The following is a 20,435-nucleotide window of genomic DNA, read 5'->3' as shown; positions in this document are numbered from 1 at the left end:
TTTCTCCATAATACGTAATTAACTGTCTTCCCTTGGAGATGTTGGGAGTGTTATTGATGGATAACTACAATAGAATCAGCTGATAAAGCAGCACTTCACCGTAAACAACCACTTTACGGTGGATGGAACTGACATCTAAGATGGGGAGTTGGTATCGGTATAAAACAGGTATTGAGCTCGTATCATTCAGAAATAATTATGATATAAGAAATGTTTCTGAGAAGAAAAAACGTTTTCAATAAAGCAAAAGTTTGTCTTATAAAAGTGTGTAACTTTAATTTGTTTGGTAAAATAATCATTTTATCTAATCCTTGGAATAAAAAGGATAAAACAGCTTCATTCATAGATTGGTGTAAAACGCCAAAACAACAGGACGCGTTTTTTAGAAAGTATGAGTGAAGGATGAGTTTTAAATTGTAGAGATGGTAGTTTTGCCACAAACAATATTCGATTAGCCGATTCCTAAGTCAGGATTATGTATTAAATTCCCAAGTTTTGATCAATGATAGCCGGGACTGTTAAACCATCAAAATGTTCCTTACTTAGTTGCATATCAATCATGCAAGATCTTTCCATTCAAGATTCAAACAATTGTATTTTTCAAGTCAAGTGATAATATCAAAACATATTTAGGCTATAGAATATTATATATATACACCAATCAATATTCTGGTTGTAAAATAGATCGCTAAAAGTAGTATATATTCCTGATATAACTTGTGTGTAAATTATTTAAAAAATGGTTATTTTATGAAGAGACTTGAAACATCGCCAAAGAAACTGCGTGAATAGGGCACGCATAAAATATTGACGTTCAAAATATGCCACCAAAGTTAGAGTTGTCACCAGTTTGTTTTTTTTTTTAAATCGACATAGTTTATGTAAGCCACCGACAGATTGTGCTGAGCTAAATTACTGATTTCTATCCATTACATTTTTTTTTATTCAAACTAATGGAACGACTTATTATGAGCTATAGCAACTCGTATGACCCATCGACAATGTCAGCAGCCAAAAATAAGGTAGAAAATAACATTTCCGAAACTAGCACACTCTGTGATCAGCTTACACAAGAATGTTTCTTTTTATAAAATGAATTAGTAACATCTGTACATATGATGGGATGTCTGGTCTACTTTTAGTATCCATTGGTCAATGCTATAACTAACTGAATCATATAAGTTTTAGCAACAGTAGCTCTTGTCACCCTGTACATCAGTCTCAAGTACAGTCCAGTCACAGTATTGACTAACCATAACCATAGGCATCGTGGCAGTCAGGCAATGGTTGTCATGGGAACAGACGGTACAACAAGCATTCCGGTTAACTCTGTGACATGCATGCTGCTTTTTTATACTCGTATTTTTTCAATTGTTTCTTTACATTTCACAATCATTACACTTATAAATTCATTTGCATCATACTGTCCGGAAAGCAGCCGTTTTTAGTTCTCTAAATCGTCTGCAAAATCAAAATTTTAACAGAAAACCCCAAAGTTTTATCAGGGCATTATGAAAACGCCACCAACCACAAGATAGTAAATTTAATTTATGCTTGTAAACAACAGATATGTAACCATTGATGACGACTTTAACCTAATATTATGTGGTATAATTTTGTAACGATTAGAAGGTTATTTCCACAGTATGATGAAAATAGACATTTATTACACGGAGCGAAAAAGTATTTTTGGTACTTAATCATATTTAAAACTCGGCTTATTACTTCGTAATTACTATAACCGCTAATTCTTGACGATGGAAGCTTACACGTTTTACTTCATTTTTGTAACATCTGCATCATACGATATAATCTTTGTCCAAAAATTTTATTTCAACATTTTATTAATTTAAACTTTGGTAAGGGGTTTTGGATCATAACTGGACCAACTGAATAATAATTTTTTTATAGTAATGCTAACATGACGTAAATGTACTATTCTAATACTTCCGGTGAATTAAATGTAAAATTGAATTAAATTTACCTTAAATTAACGTTAAATTAACTTATAGCTCCAATTCATATTAGGAAAACTCTATCAGCATAGCTGATTTCAACTTCAATCTCTTAGAAGTTAATTCGCATCATCGAATGTTTCAAGTTATGAAACGAATTTGAGGTTAGCCGCTAGTGCATCAAAGCTTTGCCGTCTGTGTTACAATTATGTGGACATATAAGCTCAAGGCTTGGTCGCTTGGCCCTTTTCATGTTGGTCACTACAGTGCTGTGCTGTATAGGCTAAAACAGTATTATGAGGTTGATTTAAATCAATTTCATCATATTAATTGAAATAGGAAGACGCAAATCACTTAACTATTTTATGTTTTGATTTAATCAGTCGGTGACATACTGTTAGGGTTTGCTCTGTATGATATGTTGAATTTTTGTATTTTCCTGTAATGTTTTTCGTACGAGTAATATTCGACTGTCGAAACCATTCGGTACATTTAAAACGCTAGGAGTGGCGAGACCGATTTTCAGTATGTGCTTTGTGGAGTGGCACGCTCATTTTGGTGAATTTGTTAGGGAGTTCTTCAAAAATCTGTATAAAATTAGTATGTAGAGATAAACTATTGAACCGTATATTCATTTTGTTCGTAATAGTCAGTAGATTTCAATAATGGTAATACAAACCAATTTTAGAAAGGTAGATTTTTAGAAAAAAGTACAAAAAAGAAAATTTATAAATTTTTTAAATTTTATTTCAAAAGCAAACACGTGTCACATGTAACGTAATTTTTTATTGCACAATTCAAAATATGCATTTTGTTCAGAATTTATTCCTCTACATAGACATATCATAATATACACAAAAGAATTATTTTTATAGATTTACTAGCAATAATACGGAAAAATTGGGAAACGTCAATTTCTTCAACTCCACGTTGATAGATCCACAAATGCCCTCTACTAATAAATCAATATGATAAAACCATACATTTTTTGAAGTCAATAATATCATCCTACTAATATTATAAATGAGAAAGTTTGGATGTATGGATGTATGGATGTATGGATGTATGGATGTATGGATGGATGTATGGATGTATGGATGTATGTTTGTGACAAGTGAACGCGAAAAATACTGGTCGGAATGGGCTGAAATTTGGCATGATGATAGCTCACATTCCCGATTAACATATAGGCATATTATTATTTCAAAAATCCTTTCGGGCTCCACCCCAGTGGCTCTGGAGTTTCCCATGTTAACCTTATGAGAAATGAAATTATTGAATCTTAACAGCTGTTTCAACTAAAAGTTGGTTCTGTTCTATGATGTTCAATAGCATTAAAGTTACAAGGATTACCAACAGGGTGCAGCACTATTATTTCTTTTACATTTATGACAACAGCTAATTTGCAGCCAAAAGGTGAGTGAGCGTAGCGAACGAACTTCAACCTGGAGGCGAGTTAGCGTAGCGAACGAGCTAACCTGAAGGCAAGTGAGCGCAGCGAACGAGCTCCAACCTAAAGGTGAGTGAGCGTAGCGAACGAGCTCCAACCTAAAGGTGAGTGAGCGTAGCGAACGAGCTCCAACCTAAAGGTGAGTGAGCGTAGCGAACAAACTTCAACCAGGACGTGATTGAGCCATGCGAACGAGATAATCTTGAAAATTAAGAAGTTAAACGGGGCAAAGCCCGCGGGTTACAGCTAGTTCTATATAAGAATAACTAAATAAGATAAGTAATAGAATATTTGGTTTTCACAAAAGCAAAAATGTAAACAAAACAACTGATCAGCTGTTATAGCCCACAAAACTTCACTAACTTTTTATCCTATTTTGGATCACACATGTATAAATATTTATGCAAAATAATGCATAAATATTTCGCCTAATACAAAATAAAAAACTAAAACGAACATTACACTGTAAAATTAGGGATAAAACCCACACTTCGTCTTTGTTACCGGACAAAAACTCACGACGACGCCGCCATTTTAGGTTAGACGATGACAAGTGTTCTGTTCCTTTAGCTTTGAAAAATCCAAAGCTTTTATTTGTGTGACCAGCCTAACAACATTGAATTCTACTGTCCTTCGTCTACAAGAGAGTATTTAAAACAACGTTTTTGTACTTTTCACATTGTATATATATGCAATTTAGAAATCACATTTTATGTCGATCCGCCACATGAACAATACGTAAAAATAGGCTATTTACAAAAATTGTTCATCAGCTGTTGGAATGTATTATGACGTTATACTTTATACAGAATAAAAGATTTCTTCATGATTGTTGCAGTGGTACCACTTGCTTTTGTCTGAGACAAAAATTACGTCTGCCATTTATTTTTGAAATGACTCATCATTTACGATTGCGCAACAAAACATGGCGTTCGCGAGTTCGCGCGTATTATTGGTTTAAATGTAACTCATTATAAGATCGATGTATTTATGTTATAAGGTTCATTCTTATAATAAAATGAAACTTCGGAATCTTATCTTTCCATTGGTATAAGAGTTATGTCATATCACCGACTTTAAATGTGCTTAACATGCAACTGAAAAAAACTATACATAAATCGACATATTCTGTCGCCCGCCACTCCAGCGGCACATTTTGAAATCGACATTTTCTGTCGATCTGCCACTCCTAGGGAAATTAGACCTTAGAAATTTAAAAGATATTTAATGACTATTAGGTATGTTACAATGACAAATGATGTCAGCTAGCTACAATGGCCATCAGACACAATCGAAAACCTTTTTTAGTGTTTTATAATTTACTAGCTGGCTCGACAGACGTCGTCATCTCCTAATGTGGTTTTATGTCAAATGTTTGTCCATTTTCAAGATGAGCTCGTTCGCATTGCTCAATCACGTCCTGGTTGAAGTTCGTTCGCTACGCTCATTGTTTAGTTGAACCAGCTGTTAAGATTCTTTAATTCCATTTAAATATGAGTACTCATAAGGTTAACATGGGAAACTCCAGAGCCACTGGGGCGGAGCCCTTTTGACGGATCTGCACCAAACTTCACACAAACCATCCTTGAGTAATGCTTAATAATATCTGAAAGTTTCATTACAATCTGTCGAGTAATTTTGGAGTCCATAAAGGACAAACAAACAAATAAACAAACATGCATTGGATTTTATATATATGGAATTGTTGTCTTTCATTCATTGGTTATAATGATAATATTTTTTTACATCAATTAATATTTCCAGTACATCAACAACTAGTACCACAATGTTTACACTTATCTAAAGAACTACTTACTTAAAGAAGGGAATCAAATCGTACGTTCAACAGAATAACATGTAAATAACTAAGAAAAGGCGAAACAACATGTAAACTTTCAGTTTTGCAGATCTTTTTACCAACGAAATATTTTTAGAAACCACAATTTCGTTTAAAAATCGCTTTTTATGACAAATTCTTTTCGACGTAAAAGGTTTCAAATTGCATTTGTGTGGTCCATTATTTCATTTGTCATTTTTCACCGAGTAACTTTATTGGCCTTTCACATTTCATATCACACCTCTGGCCTTTTTTACTTGAGTGTCAATAATTTGTACAAAATGTTTCACCAGCTTAAAATATAGTTTGGAGAACAAATTAGCCATATGTTGATGACACAACTATCAAATTTCAACTATTTGCAATTTTTCTACCGTTTTAGGGTTCATATTTATAAAGTTAGCATTTGTTTAGTTTAGGAATAGAGAAATTAATTTACAAGGAAATTGATTTAGTTAATGACAAAACACGTTTAAGATTTTATGGAACGGGGAATATTTATTTTACTTGATGAACCTATCTACTCAATTATTTTTGAATTAGTACCAAAAGATCAATGCTTATTACATTTTAGCAAATGTCCCCTGGGGGCCCTTTTCTCATTTCACCTTAAAAATATAGAACTTCCCAATAATTGGGATAAATTATTTCTCTCCAGCCCATTTTGTAGATTTTAAAAACAAATAACTTAGTGTTTTGAAGTGGTTTTGTACAATTATGGGTTCCGGGGGAAATAAAAAAAATGAAATTCTTATGTTATTCTTATGGGAAAGGCGTCAAATTAATTGTTGTGGTTTGCTTGTTCATTGGTATAATTTGATCAAACTTTCAGAATTTATCTATTTTATGGATAAATTTGTCATTAGTTGTCAATATTTTACTAAAATACACTTTATTACCCTCCCTGCAGCAGCAAACCTAAGTACTTTTTAAACCTAATGCTAAATTTGACATGTTAAGGAAATATTTAAGTAAAATCCAATCAAACAAATGTAGAATTTGCTTAGTCTGTAGGTTTGCGGCAGGAGTAATTTAATCTTTTCTCCGTATGGTGCATCTAATCTTTAAAGTTAACATGTAATTTCAAACTCAAAGTAGTAGCTCCCCACAACAGCTCCTATTAATAGTTCAGTTCCTAAAATCAAACTAAAGAAGATTAGCTAATGTGTTCATCGTACAAACGAAACAGCTGATGTAGACGGACCGATGATCGCAGAAATGTCAACAGACGGTGTTTGGATTGCTCTGGTCCGATTAACTGCCATTATTGAATTGTACGTCGGACTCTGGGATCCAATTGATGATTGGATTGTGTCAGCCACCCTTGAAATTATCTTTCGGTGCGTGGACTCGTGGTTAATAGAAACAACTTCTTTCTATACGTACTTTATACCTGCTTAAAAATGTATATTTCAAGGCTAATTTATTAGGAAACTATAAAATCATTTGTCAAAGTATCGAAATACAGATAATAGAAATTGTGATGTAATTTAAATTAATATTTGATTCCAAAACCACAATGAAGAGTTCATTATCACATTTGACCTATACACTCTACGCTCAGTAGTGTAAATATAAATTCAAGCGATAATGGATAATTTTGTCTTCACACTCCACTTCAGTAAATTAAGTTTAACTAATCCATTGTAAACCTTGGATTATAACAAACTAGTTTAAAACACTTCTATTAAATTCCCCCGGTTTAGTTTTAGTTGTATATATATATACAAAAATACAGGACAATATTTAGCAGATAAAATTAGCTGAAGTGAAAATTGCCATATAGTTTTTACAGCTTATAGTATCACCAATTGTTAAAATTCAAACTAGTTTTCTTCGTACTGGGACGGTGGCGTCGTTCTGTAATCCAGCTACTAGGAAGTCACGAATTGTGGATATCTATAGGCATGCACTGTGGATGCGATATTCCCTGGTGTGGATTAGCGTCCACACTAGCGAACACTACGTCTATCCACAGTACTATCCTGATCATTAGATCAATTTGTAAATTACAAAGCAAAAATGTGGTTCAGATTCCACTAAAAAACAGTAGGTCCAGTTGCCTTTAGCTGTATGGTCTAAGAAATATGTCAGCCTTAGTAACAAGACTACAAGATCGCGCCACTCACCCTACATTCATCTCCATTCATACTTGGCTTAATACCTACCCTCTTAAGGTCGTCATTTGAATTAAAAAAGTGTAAAGTATAAAAAAGCTAACAATCCTTCATGTTCATGTTTCTTTCATGTTTCAACTGTTATATTACCCTTCTTCATCGATGTTTTTCACAAACAAACCCCAGGTCAGTAGGATGTATGGCTGACATCAGCTGTTTTCAAAGTAATGATGTCATTATATTTGCCCTACTGTCCATTTTTATGTTTCATGTACTGTATATGTTGCAATTTTTCAGCAAACCAGAGAGATGTTTAATATAGTTTACCTAACCCGCCATGTTAAACTTCCCTATCCCAAGCGTGATGTATACAACTTCCTTACTTCTCGAGTGATGTAAAGTATCAAAAACTCACTCGGTGATGTAAATAAACCCATTTAAATAACATTTAGTGCTTAACTTAAAAAATATAACTCTATGGAGCCAACGACGTTCAACGCTAGAAATCAGCTGTGCGCTTGAATGTTATTGTTATGCTTTAAAGTATTTTCCTACCTAACCTAGCTTTTGTTAGTAAAAGAACGTTATTGATTGAAGATGAGTGAAATGGATAATGAAAAATATTGTACGTAAACCCATGTATATTGTCGGGTCAGGTAAAATCTTGTACGTTACACGTTACGCAAGAGCGTGAAGTAAAAACGCTCTTACTACACTTGTAATGTAAATAGCTATTACTCGTCACGTATTCACAATTACAGAATGTAAACAGTAGTAAATTTTCGATTTAGTTTTACTCTGGATATAGTAAATAATTCAAATTTTAATTAAGATCGTGCAATTATTTTAAAATTCAGTTTAAACTCATTTCAGCTGCTAAATAAAATTGACTGTGATGAGCTCAAATTAAAACTAATTGAGTTGAAAATTAATTAAATTGAAAATTAATTAAGTGAAAATTACAACTAAGATAACCCACGATAACTATAGGCCTATTCCCATTTCTGCATTAGAACTATGCCTATGTGGCTTTTCATACACATAACAAACTACCATTTACTTTCGCTTGGATTAAACTTCTCGTGTGAAATAAATTGAATACTTGAAACAGCTTATTCAAACAATTAAGTTATTAGTCGTGTCAATTATTTGAGATGAGGACACCACCTAGGAGCATATTTTAACCCAAATATGAGTGAAGGATTAGTGTAGAATGTTGTGAAATTATCTGTGCATCTCACTGACTAAGATCAGCTGTTTCAGTCAGGATCATTTATTTAAAGCCAAATGTTTATTTATAACTAGCTGTACCCGCGGGCTTTGCCCCGTTTTACTTCATAAGTGAGCTGACTCGCATGGCTCAATCACGTCCTAGTTGAAGTTCGTTCGCTACGCTCACTCACCTTTAGGTTGGAGCTCGTTCGCTGCGCTCACTTGCCTTCAAGTTAGCTCGTTCGCTACGCTAACTCGCCTTCAGGTTGAAGTTCGTTCGCTACGCTCACTCACCTTTTGGTTGCAAATTAGCTGTTGTCATAAATTTAAAAAATAATAATAATAGTGCTGCACCCTGTTGGTAATCCTTGTAACATTAATGTCATTGGACATCATAGAACAGAACCAACTTGTTTAATTGAAACAGCTGTTAAGATTCAATAATTCCATTTCTCATAAGGTTAACATGGGAAACTCCAGAGCCACTGGGGCGGAGCCCGAGAGTCCGATCAGAATAAAAACCACTTAGATTTCCTATTTAATGCCTAAAGAATCAATGTATCAAATTTCAGCCTCCTAGGTAAATGGGAAGTGGGAGAATTAGTGATGAGTGAGTCAGTCAGTCAGTCAGTGAGGGCTTTGCCTTTTATATATATAGATTAGAAGATATATTTGGATCTGAAGATACAATACCATTCATTGGCTGTAAAATTTACAAAGATATGGTAATCATTTCATGCCATCACGTTAGATATAATCTACTGATAATACAACTGTTTTATGCCAGACCACATAAAGCCACATAAAAATGTATCAAATGGTTATAAAGCATGGATAAAGCTACGAGTAGCATAAATTATTACACATACATTTTACCCTATAAGCATTTTTCCCATACTGTGGTGTCTTTTAACATGCCAATGTTTGTTTAATGCTCATATTACTGTGATTTGTGACGAATCGCAATATAAAACATGCTGATACGTGATTTATTGGTCCAGCTTCACCCAACAAATCGTACAAACATCCGAATGTGTTCTACAAACAATGAAACTGGATTAACCGTGGATTTGTATGCGGATGAGGTTGGCAACAAAATCGGATACCAAACAAAAGTGTGCTTGTATTTGGTTTGCACGTTGTAATAGCGAGCTTAGAATCTATTTATTGCAGTTTTGAAAAGATCTGACCTCTGAACATAAAGCAATCGGTTTAATGATTTATAATATTGTAGGATTTATTTAATTGTTTTTTATCTCAGTTATTAAAACCAGGGAACCAAAAGAAAGCCGGTCCTGAGAAAAGACTATAATTTAAACATTCCAATAATAGCTTAAAATTAAACAAAACTGTCCTTAACCTTCCAGTTTATATTCAAATTTTAATTTTTTTTTTTATTTTAAAGAAACTCTGTTTCAATACAGAAATATCCACAACATGCATTTACACTTCATTTTGCACTAATTTTCTGCCCTTGGTAGGCTTATAACATGATCTACATTAATTACTTAGTAAATAAAAGAAATGCCCCAGCCGCAGCAAACCTGCACACTAAGTTAATTTCTTTCTACCTGAGTGGAATTCCACTGAATTATTCCCTTAAAAAAGTCAGATTTATTTCCTAATAAAAAAGCATTATTAAATATCATTAATTTTAATGAGTACTTAGGTTTGCTGCTACAGGAGGAAGAAAACAGGGATTTTTATTGAAATATCGATTGCTTAGTATAAATTAAGCAAAATATCAAAAAAATATGCCCATAGACGAGCAAGCTACAACAGTTTATTTATTCTCCATAAGAATAACATGGTAATTTTAAATTAACACTTTTTTGGGAATTTTTTCGTAACCGTTAGGCATACAACAAATCTTCGATATACTAAACTATTTGTTTTTTTTAGCTCTACAAAATTTTTTCAAAAGAAATTGCGAAATTTTATGTTTTCAGGCTGAAAGTGAGAAAATCCCATTTTTACGCCATAAACCCCTGTTTCCGTAGTCCGATCATGCTGTTACGCGAACTTGTTCGAATAGATGTAGGTTTACACGTGTATACCAAATTTCATAAAAATCGGATCATTTTGCTCGAGTTATCATGCTAACGGATATATATGTATATATATTTGAACGGATGGTGTTTTTGCCTCTGGGGACCTCAAAAAGAAAAACGAAATCGGTCCCGGGTCCAGGTTTTACCATGAGACCGACGGTAATAGCTAATTCTCTATATAGGAAATTCGCTTAACTTATTAACTAGCAAAAATGTGAACCATTAAAGCTTTTAGCGAATTTCCCATATAGGGAATAAGCTATTACCGTAGGTCTCATGGTAAGACCTAGACCCGGGACCGATTTACTTTTTCGTTTTGAGGTCCCCAGAGGCCAAAAACACCATCCGTTCAAATTCATATATATATATATTTATATATATATATATGTGTCCGTTAGCGCGATAACTCGAGCAAAATTGATCCGATTGTGACGAAATTTGGTACAAACGTGTAAACCTACATTTATTCGAACGAGTTCGCGAACCAGCATAATCGGACCATGGGATCAGGGGTTTATGGGGGGTTTTATGGGGTAAAAATGGGTTTTTCTCATTTTTGACCCTAAAAACTTTAAATTTCTAAATTTCTCTCTAGACCATTTTGAAGAGCTTAAAAAAACAAATAATTTAGTATATTGAAGTTTTTTTTTAATGTTCATTGACTACGGAGAAAATTAAAAAATTGTAAATTTAAAATTCCCATGTTATTCTTATGGAGAATAAATAAACTGTTCTAGTTTGCTTGTTTATGGATATATTTTAATCAAATTTGGCAATTTGGCTTATTTCATACTAAGCTATCAATATTTCAATTAAAAAAACACAACTCAACATCTTCCCCGTAGCAGCAAACCTAACTATTCACTAAAATTCATGTTATTTAAATAGGAAATAAATCTGAAAATTTATAGGGAATATTTTAGTAGAAATCAAGCCGGGTAAATGGAAATTCGCTTAGTATGCAGGTTTTGCTGCGACGGGGGTATTTTACTAGTTAAAGAAGTTAATAGTAGCTACTAGACATCGTTTTCAGCTTATTAATGTAATAGTACATTTTAATACAAACTAGTAATGCATTTCATTTTCACTTACTACTAAAATAATTATTTTTTGAAATCCCTACTACCGTCTTTGAACTAATTGGACACAAACAACTCCAAAAAAACACAACGGTTTTCACGCACATTTGTTAACAAAAAAGTGGAATACGTCGTTAAGCAACCCATTAAAACCCAAAACACGATGTTACTGGAATTGGAAACATCGCTCGTGGAAAATTGTTCAAAAATAATATTCATCTCTCAACACTCTCGACGTGTTATTTTGTACTAAATCCAGAATTATTTTTTAGAAAAGTATGTAGACTTCTTGTTAAGCGATCGTTTATATAGTTCACTGACGATTCAAATAACAAATTATTATAAATGATTGCAGTTATTAAAAAATGTAATATTATAATAAATTTGAGTCTCAAACTGTTTGTTCTAAGAGGAAATATTTAAAACTTTGAACTGAAATAATTTTAATGATACATATAGCAATTTCTTTAATCCTTCATTAGTATTTTGTGTTTGAAGACAACCAGAATAAATTGGATTTTTAAAGAGTCCCTTCTGTATAAATACGATTATATTGAAACAAATTAAACCCTCACCTAAACTAAACTTAAACCATTTTAATTTTGCAGCATTAAGATAAGCATAAATATTATAGTCTATCAAAGCGTCCATCTTCACCGCAGTATTAGGCCTACACAAGGGAAGTTTCAATTCGTAGCTTTCAAAGCACAGAGATACAATCGCAGAGATAACGTAGGGGAGGGCCGTAAAACCACCCCTTGTGTGAATGTTACTATTTATGGCCAAAGAAATGTTTTGAGCGTTGATTATATCACAAAAGTCGTGTATCAGCTGCATCACTGCTGAATAAATGAAAGAACCTTATCAGTCTGTAAAATAAGTAGTTATCATTGTTTTAATTAGGTATGTCTACCATACTTATTGTATATATTGATTGTTTTGATAGTTTTACAAGGAATCCTGGCGTTATTGGCGTGAGATACCAATTAGTTCTAAAAAACTAATCGAAATTAAATTTAACAAAGAATTGGTAGAATGTAGTAGGTACTAATCCATGGTATCTACAGGCGTTTTATTTTTTTTTATTAGATCTTTAATGAGGATTTTCCTATAAAATAACGGAAACGTCGGATTTTCTCGAAAATGGCTCTAACACTTTTGATACAAATTTAGTACCTATGTCGAACAAATTCCTATGTTCCTAAACCTATGTTCTTTAAATTTTGAACAAAATTGTACAAATAGTAAAAATTACTGTTCAAAAATTATTGTAACTTATGTTATTTTCTCATAAAAATTCCATAAAATTACAAAAAATCGGATTAAAAAAACCCGGTTTCTATTAAAATTGATGTGTTATGTCTTTATAATTCTAAACAAAATAATGAAATAATGCAACCCCCATTACTTTACCCATTACGGTTCAAAATATATTGCAACTTTTGTGATTTTTTCCTACAAAATTTTCATAGTTACACCGCTTACCCTGATAAAGGTTGTTGACAAGCTTATGGGAGGAAGTATGTGTCAGATTGCTGATAATGTAGGATTTTTAATTGGCTACAGCTGATCCTGATAGAGCAGACACGGTATGATCATAAAAAACATAATAGTATATTTCGTACCTAGGGCCAAAAATGAGGTTTTGCCGGCTCGAGATAGTTTTTAAGTTCGAGACGAAGTCGAGAACTTAAATCGATCGAGAGCTGCAAAACCATTTCGGTCCGTGGTACGAACGCTATTTTTCACCACACTATACCCTATTACCACTATTCACCACTATAATAATGCACACTGATCGTCAACACAACTACAACTTTAAGGTTATGTGAAGAAATAATTTGAGGAATCAGCAAAAATAAAAATAAATAGTTGCTAGGCAACGGTGACAGTAACACAATTTTATATTGCAATGAACGCATTCATGTTTTAAGTAAGTAAGCGGACAGCTGATTTTGCGGCCCCGGCCTGTAAAAACCTGCTCGGTCCCCAAATTACGATGACAGCTGGCATGGCCAGCAAAACGTAACTTTCAGCCACCAATTAACGTATGTAATACAGCCAAAAACATCATAGTGTGGTGAAAACAAATTATGTTACTGTTCTAAAAGTTAACATCGTACTGGTATAATTTACAAATACATCCACCAAATCTAACTGAAACCCCTCATTTATTCCCATAGCTATTTGAAATATTGTATTCTAGTTTAATAGAAGGTTTAAAGACTGGTTATCTAAATGACTCCCCTCTACAGTGGCATGTCCCTCAGCGTCACACCGGCTGTCGGAGTTTTCCCGCCATTTAATCACTAAATGGTTGTGCAATTACCCTATTGCCTGCTACACAGCTGGCGCCCGTAGCCTGTCACATCCACGTTCGATCGATGTATGACTAATTGTTATTATTTAAAATGTCGCCGATTAAAATAAACAGTATAGTAATAATATTAATTATCTATGAGCCTAACGTACACTAAAATCGGTCCAATAAGGAGTTTGTCTCTCTGATAATGTTTACAGATTTGATTATGTTTAGGGGTTCACAATGCTGAAGTTTCTTTCACAGAATTGATTTGTTAAAGGCGTTATTAATATTTCATTTAAAGTTTAGCTAACTTTATGGTAAACTTTCAAGTTTAATCAAAATTATGGTTGATAATTAGTTTCACTTAAAATTTCCAGACTCTGTTAAGCCTACAGCTATTTGAAAAGTTAAGTAAATCGTATAAGTATATATAAGATACATCGTTCGTACAAAATTGTATTTTCGTTCCTAAAACATTATGTCGAAGAAACGTTATTTGGAGATCATAATAATAAATAAAAAAAAAGTTGAAGCATTGCCACGGTTATGGGATCGTGTTTCAAGAAACTAAACAACACGTAAACATAATTATGTAGATATATCTTACTGGATTATATTAGTTATTTCTATCACAAATGGTTTATTTATCTAGGCTGTACGTGTGCACCCACTATCTCCGCGTTCCACCACCTCCGAACCCAAATCTGTCCCGCCATCTCCGAATTCTTGAGTGACCCTTATAATCCCGTCACTGCCTGCGTTGTTAACTGTCATTGCATCCACGGCTGCGAAGCCCCGTGGATGGAAGATTTAATGAAAATTTAACCCGTGGGTTAGGTTAGGTTAGGTCAGGTTAGGTTAGGTTAGGTTAGGTTAAGTTAGGTTAGGTTAGGTTAGGTTAAGTTAGGTTAGGTTAGGTTAGGTTTGGACGGAAAGTCTTAACGCAGGAAGTAACCGAGGATTATAGGGGTCACTCTGAGATTCGGAGGTAGCGGTACACGGAGATGGAGGGACGCGGAGATAGCGGGAGGTAACCAGGCTGTAGCCCGTAATAATTGTTTCCAAATTACTTAAGCATAGGTGTAGAGGGGTTTTCGGCCTTGTAAATTGTATAAATTCCGATGGTGATTGGTGGGATTCAAACCCGGGACCTTGAATAACCGAACTTCCGCGCTCTATCACTAAACCAGCTAGTTCGCATTTCTAGTGAACTGCGTCCAATAGCGTTAAATTCCTGCCGGGAATCACACTAAAACCCTTATTTCAAAATTAATCACCAAGTTCATCAAACACATTCACTTCATTTTCATGATTCACGTCACTATTCACCACTGAGCCTTCGCTATTTTCATCGCCTAACCCAACCGCGCGTTACGCCAGTCTATTCACAGCCTTTATAACATGAGATACCATCGCGCGTTCATTATATGGTGTATTCAGGGCTCACTATAGTGGAACAAAGCTGACGATCGTTGGTAAAACAAAGCCTGAACGTTTAATACATAATTGCTGTTTTACGATATTACAATAGAACGTGGTCAACATTTGATGATGTTACTTTGATGGGAAATAATCGTTTGTGTGCAATGTGATCGTTTGTATAGAGTGGTTTTAAATACGAAAAGGACGTGTCAAAGGTGAAAGTTTATAATATTTTGTAGAGTTGTAAAATAGCTTTACTGGGGTTCAGAGGAACGTTATCGATGAAATATTGAATCGGATAAGGCTTAATATATATCAATTGATTATGAATTTATTGATATGGGAACCATAGATGAAGTGTGGGAACGCCACCTCGTATTTTAACCTAAATATGAGTGAAGGGTGTTGTGAGGTGATCTGTGTCGCTTTTTTACTAACTAAGATCTACTGTTTCATCAGGCAAGATAATTTGTTTAAAGCCCAATGATCAGGAACAGCAGGGTCCGGTTATCAAAAAGCTACTGACTATTCCAACTAATGAACTAGTGACTGTTTGATAACCACTCAGCTACCCAGCTAGTGATACGTCAAAACTCATTAAAAAGATCCCTTATCGAATTGAAAAAAAACATTGAAGTACTTTCCCTTGATTAAGTTAAGATAGTGGAAATCGTTTTTTTTTTTTTTTTTACTTGTGTTTTACTACTTCATTTTAATTTTCAAAATATCATGCTAAGATTCCGGTCCAACTCCTCGGTACTATACTACCACTATACCTTTTACTACTGTACCTTTTATTAAATAGCATCATAAATTTACAGTCTAATGACAAAAAAGGCATTTTGGTTCAGATTCGATTTTTTTTATCAAACCAGTTATCTTCAGATCCGAAGGCGAGCACTATCCACTCGACCACCCAGACAAGGTCACATATCACTTAGCTGTGAAAGTACAAACTATAAACAAAAGTACTATAAACTATAACAAAGTATAAACTGGGACGGGTGGCGTCGTCCTGTAATCCAGCTACTAGGAGGTCACGAGTTGTGGATATTTATAGGGATGCACTGTGCATGCGATGCTCCCTGGTGTGGATTAACGTCCGCACTAGTGAGTACTACGACTATCCGCAGTACTATCTTAATAGTTAGACTAATTCGTAAATTACAAGGAAAAATTGTGGTTCGGATTCCACTATAAACTGTAGGTCCCTTAGTTGCCATTAGCTGTATGGGCTATTAATTAACAGCTGTGTCTAAGGAACATGTCGGCCTTAGTCACTAACAAGACTACAAGATCGCGCCACTCATCCTACACTCATCCTTCACTCATATTTGGGTTAAAATACGCACATAGTGGCGTCCCCATCTTAAATAATTGATAATTATTGATATTGATAAGTATAACAGTTTTTTTATTACATAGTTCTCAACAATCAGTTGTATTTCAAAGTCCTTGAAACGGAGGTAACATCAAATCAACAGAGCCATGATGATCGCATCACCTGATAGTTTCAGGGCAGCCAACTGTGACGTCATGTTGCCGTTCCGCTGAGTGAAGATGGCAAAACAAAACGGATGACTGCAGACAACGCGTGTGCAAACTGTGCAACATGGCTGGCAAACACCCAACTTTCAACAATAGGATTAAAAGGGGTGAAACTAACTTTGAGGTGTTGGTAATCGTATTAAATTGAAGGAAATATGGAGTAATGTAATCGTTGCAGAGCTAGATTTGAAACTGTCTGGTGCTGGCCTGACAACCAAAAGGTAACCGGTTCGATCCTAAGAAAAGACAACTAGCTTTTTGATGGTTCGAAACTTGACCCAGCTGTCTCTGATCATTGTGCTTTAAATAAATTATCCTGGCTTGTGAAACAGCTGATCTTAGTCAATAACGAAGCTTCAGAGATCATTTCACTCCATTCTACACTCATCCTTCACTCATATTTGGGTTAAAATACGCACTTAGGTCCTCATCTCAATTAGTTGATAATTTATACTCCAAGTAACTTTCAGGACACCTTTGTTAGGCAAAGTAGTTATTTTTATGGGTTATTTCATCCCTGGGATCTTAAGTTAGTATTTTTGAACCAGTTCAAGTTTAATTTCTTACAAATGAGGGAGAGGAGAGACTCTTTTTCACAGGCAACAAACAAAATGTTTCGTCATACTGTACTTTTGCTATTAATTCCCCAAATGAATCATTTTGTGGATAATCTTATCTTGTTATTCGGTATATGAGTGTGTTTTGAATTGTTCAAACTATTGAACTAGGTTTTGATGTGCTGTTTTGAGAAGATTTGACAGAATACTTATACCGTGTAAGACTTGTTTTTTGTTGAATTTCATACCGTCTACCCCCTTATAATTTACCTCCCAAAAACGCTTCCAAATTGTTCAGTTAACATAAACTAACAACTTTTACCGAGTTTTTCAACTGTTTTGTCTCTTGAAATTGTGTTTTGCTCGTGTCAATAAGCTTGTCAGATTCACATAAAGACACAGAAAGCAGACAACGCAACAATAAAACAATTACAAATGTAAACTACTCTCAATAAAATCCATTATTTTACTACCTTAGATTACTTGGTTTAATTATTGTGAGCCTCTATATCTCTTGACTCCATTATATTCTTTTTTTCACCCAAGGGTAGAAAAAATTACCTAGGTTAGTAACGCAGTTATAGAAAACAGTAGTTTTTCTGCATTATAACGAGACACTAAACCTAATATTAACGGTACAGCGAATAAGTGTATTGTAAAAAAAATTTAATGATTTAAAATAAACGTTGCGGGGTTCGTATTAGTCGTCTTATGCATTGCTGTATACTATTAGGTACGAAACTGGTTTACAGGTTAGAGAGCAGTGTTTCAGCCCTGAGGACATGAGTTCAAATTCGTCCAATCACAAATGGTTTTAGCTAAGAAACCTGATTGTCATCAACTTCCATAAGCTATATGGATAATCATATCAAGCAAATAAACCACAGGGTATCCTAGCCTAATGTATTAAAGATGAACATCCTCGAGATATGTGACAGTTTGTACTTTATTACAATGCCCATAAACATTTTTCTCACCGAATTCTCACCCTTAAGAAACCTAACTGGTTACGCAATGTAGCTAATCGTAACAGAGCACAAAATAGCATTCAAAAGTTCAGTGTACAACGAATGTTTTTATTTTATACTATCATTCTTTGTAAATCTCAAATACAATATATTTTTAAGCTACTAGATTATGTCAAAGTAGTATTTTAAAATCAATTTACTAAGCTTGATTCCGATTCTATAATTAGGTTTTTTTATTTCCAAAAACTGCCATGAAAGAAACAATAAACCCTATCTAGAAAAGTATCAACTTTCCCAATTGAGGTTTATTGGACCTTTGGAAAACTAATTAAAAGAAAACAGAAACTAATCTTTATTCCTCTTGAACGGAATTTGATCTTTCCTCGAATTCAATCAGATTAGGTCTATCTTCTCCGCAATATTCTTTTAATGAAAGTGGCTTTTTAAATTGCATAAATCTTTATTGCAAAGCTGTTATGCTTGCTTGCTATCTTAGTGGTTTATAAACACTATTTGCAATAGTTCAGAAGTTGTGATTTTCCTCAGTATTATTTGTAAAGGCTCGTTTTTCACCTTTTTTAAGCTTGGTCTGAAGATTCTACTTGTAAACTTATTAAATCCTTCGGCCTATTTTTAATTTTACTTCTCACAAAACATTTTGGAAATAGTGACTTATAACAATAACCTTTCTGCAAATAACTGAAATTGTATCTTCAATAGAGTTGAATTATTTTAGGTTTACGCATTTTGAAACTTTGCTTATGAAATAAGTATTAAACTTTTTTACCTAAGACCCTTTGAGTAGCCGTTTCAGTTCAGTTCTTAGAATTGAAAAGATTCACATAACAGCATTGTTTACTTACTTAACAACACGGGTGTATACACAAAGATAAATTATCACCTAGTTCGTTATTTACATTTTCGCAGCTTTACATAAAAATTAAATCAACCCAAAATTTTCGATTCGACTTTGCTAAAACTTCATTAATTTACGCCCATTAGGAATTATCCAGGCTTTGAAAACACAACAGCTCTTATAAGACACATTTACGATAGCATATATACAATTGCGCTACATTTAAACCGGAAGCCGCAATATTCATACAAATATTATTGAATGAAATACGTGGATGGATGGAAAAGCAATACAACCTGACCCAAACAAATAGCACAACAAACAAATTAACAAATATTTACATTAAATACAGGTGTACGATAGAAAAAGAATCTTTTTCACTACTAAAATTGATTTTCAAGCTGAAGTCATTAACTTTACCCCCAAAAACCAACCACTGTGTCTACTACGGAACCGGTAACTGGCTTTCCTCCAAATACTGGTAACACAAACCAAACAAAGTTAATTGTTTTCTAAAAATAGAAGTTGCGTCACAAAAATATACCTCTATTACATTCAATATATCAATAATCAAACCACCTAAACATAATTTGCAATCGGATATTTCAAAATATAAATCAAATCTTTTGTGGATAATTTTATGTATCCCCAAAAAACATTATTCTAAACAGTAAAGCTCACTACCTACCTTTAAAAATGCGATACCAAATCGTATATCCAAACACAACACTCCAGTCAAAAGTTTTCGAAACGCGATACGACGCACAATCGCACACTCGACGCCACGACGCTCCCGACGCGACGCCTGTCAGAGCACTGAGCGTCCCTACCCCCACCCTGCCGCCCTCCCCTATAAGTCACCCCTAAGCACCCCTCTCCCTTTCACTACCCACACGCACTGCACACGACCCCACTTGAAATCTAAATTAAAAATAAGAAAATCGCTTCCAGTTTTAAGGCGCTAATAAACCCAGTCGAAAGCTTCTGGGAGGGGGAGAGACTCTAAACCAACCCCGTGGCTAAAACGGGTAGGTTTAATGGATTTGGTGCGATGGAAAGGAAATATCCGACACTTTGA

General features: G+C 34.2%; 1 protein-coding gene across 3 annotated transcripts in view; it reads right to left on the bottom strand.

Moving 5' to 3' along the window:
• Positions 1-20,165, bottom strand: part of LOC128991874 (uncharacterized) — a 244,905-nt gene extending 224,740 nt beyond the window's left edge. Inside the window, exon 1 of one of the 3 annotated variants that reach the window (XM_054415123.1) lies at positions 20,046-20,165. The gene's annotated coding sequence lies outside the window, so the exon portion shown is untranslated. The remainder of the gene's footprint in view (positions 1-20,045) is intronic. The other 2 variants (XM_054415122.1, XM_054415121.1) reach the window with 2 other exon arrangements.
• Positions 20,166-20,435: the final 270 nt, after the last annotated feature.

Source organism: Macrosteles quadrilineatus, unplaced genomic scaffold (genome assembly GCF_028750875.1).
Source record: "Macrosteles quadrilineatus isolate MER2022 unplaced genomic scaffold, UCM_ALF_1.0 Scaffold_4__1_contigs__length_99947679, whole genome shotgun sequence".
NCBI lineage: Eukaryota > Metazoa > Arthropoda > Insecta > Hemiptera > Cicadellidae > Macrosteles > Macrosteles quadrilineatus.
Note: the sequence above shows the minus strand (reverse complement) of the source record. Positions and strands in the feature narration are given on the sequence as shown.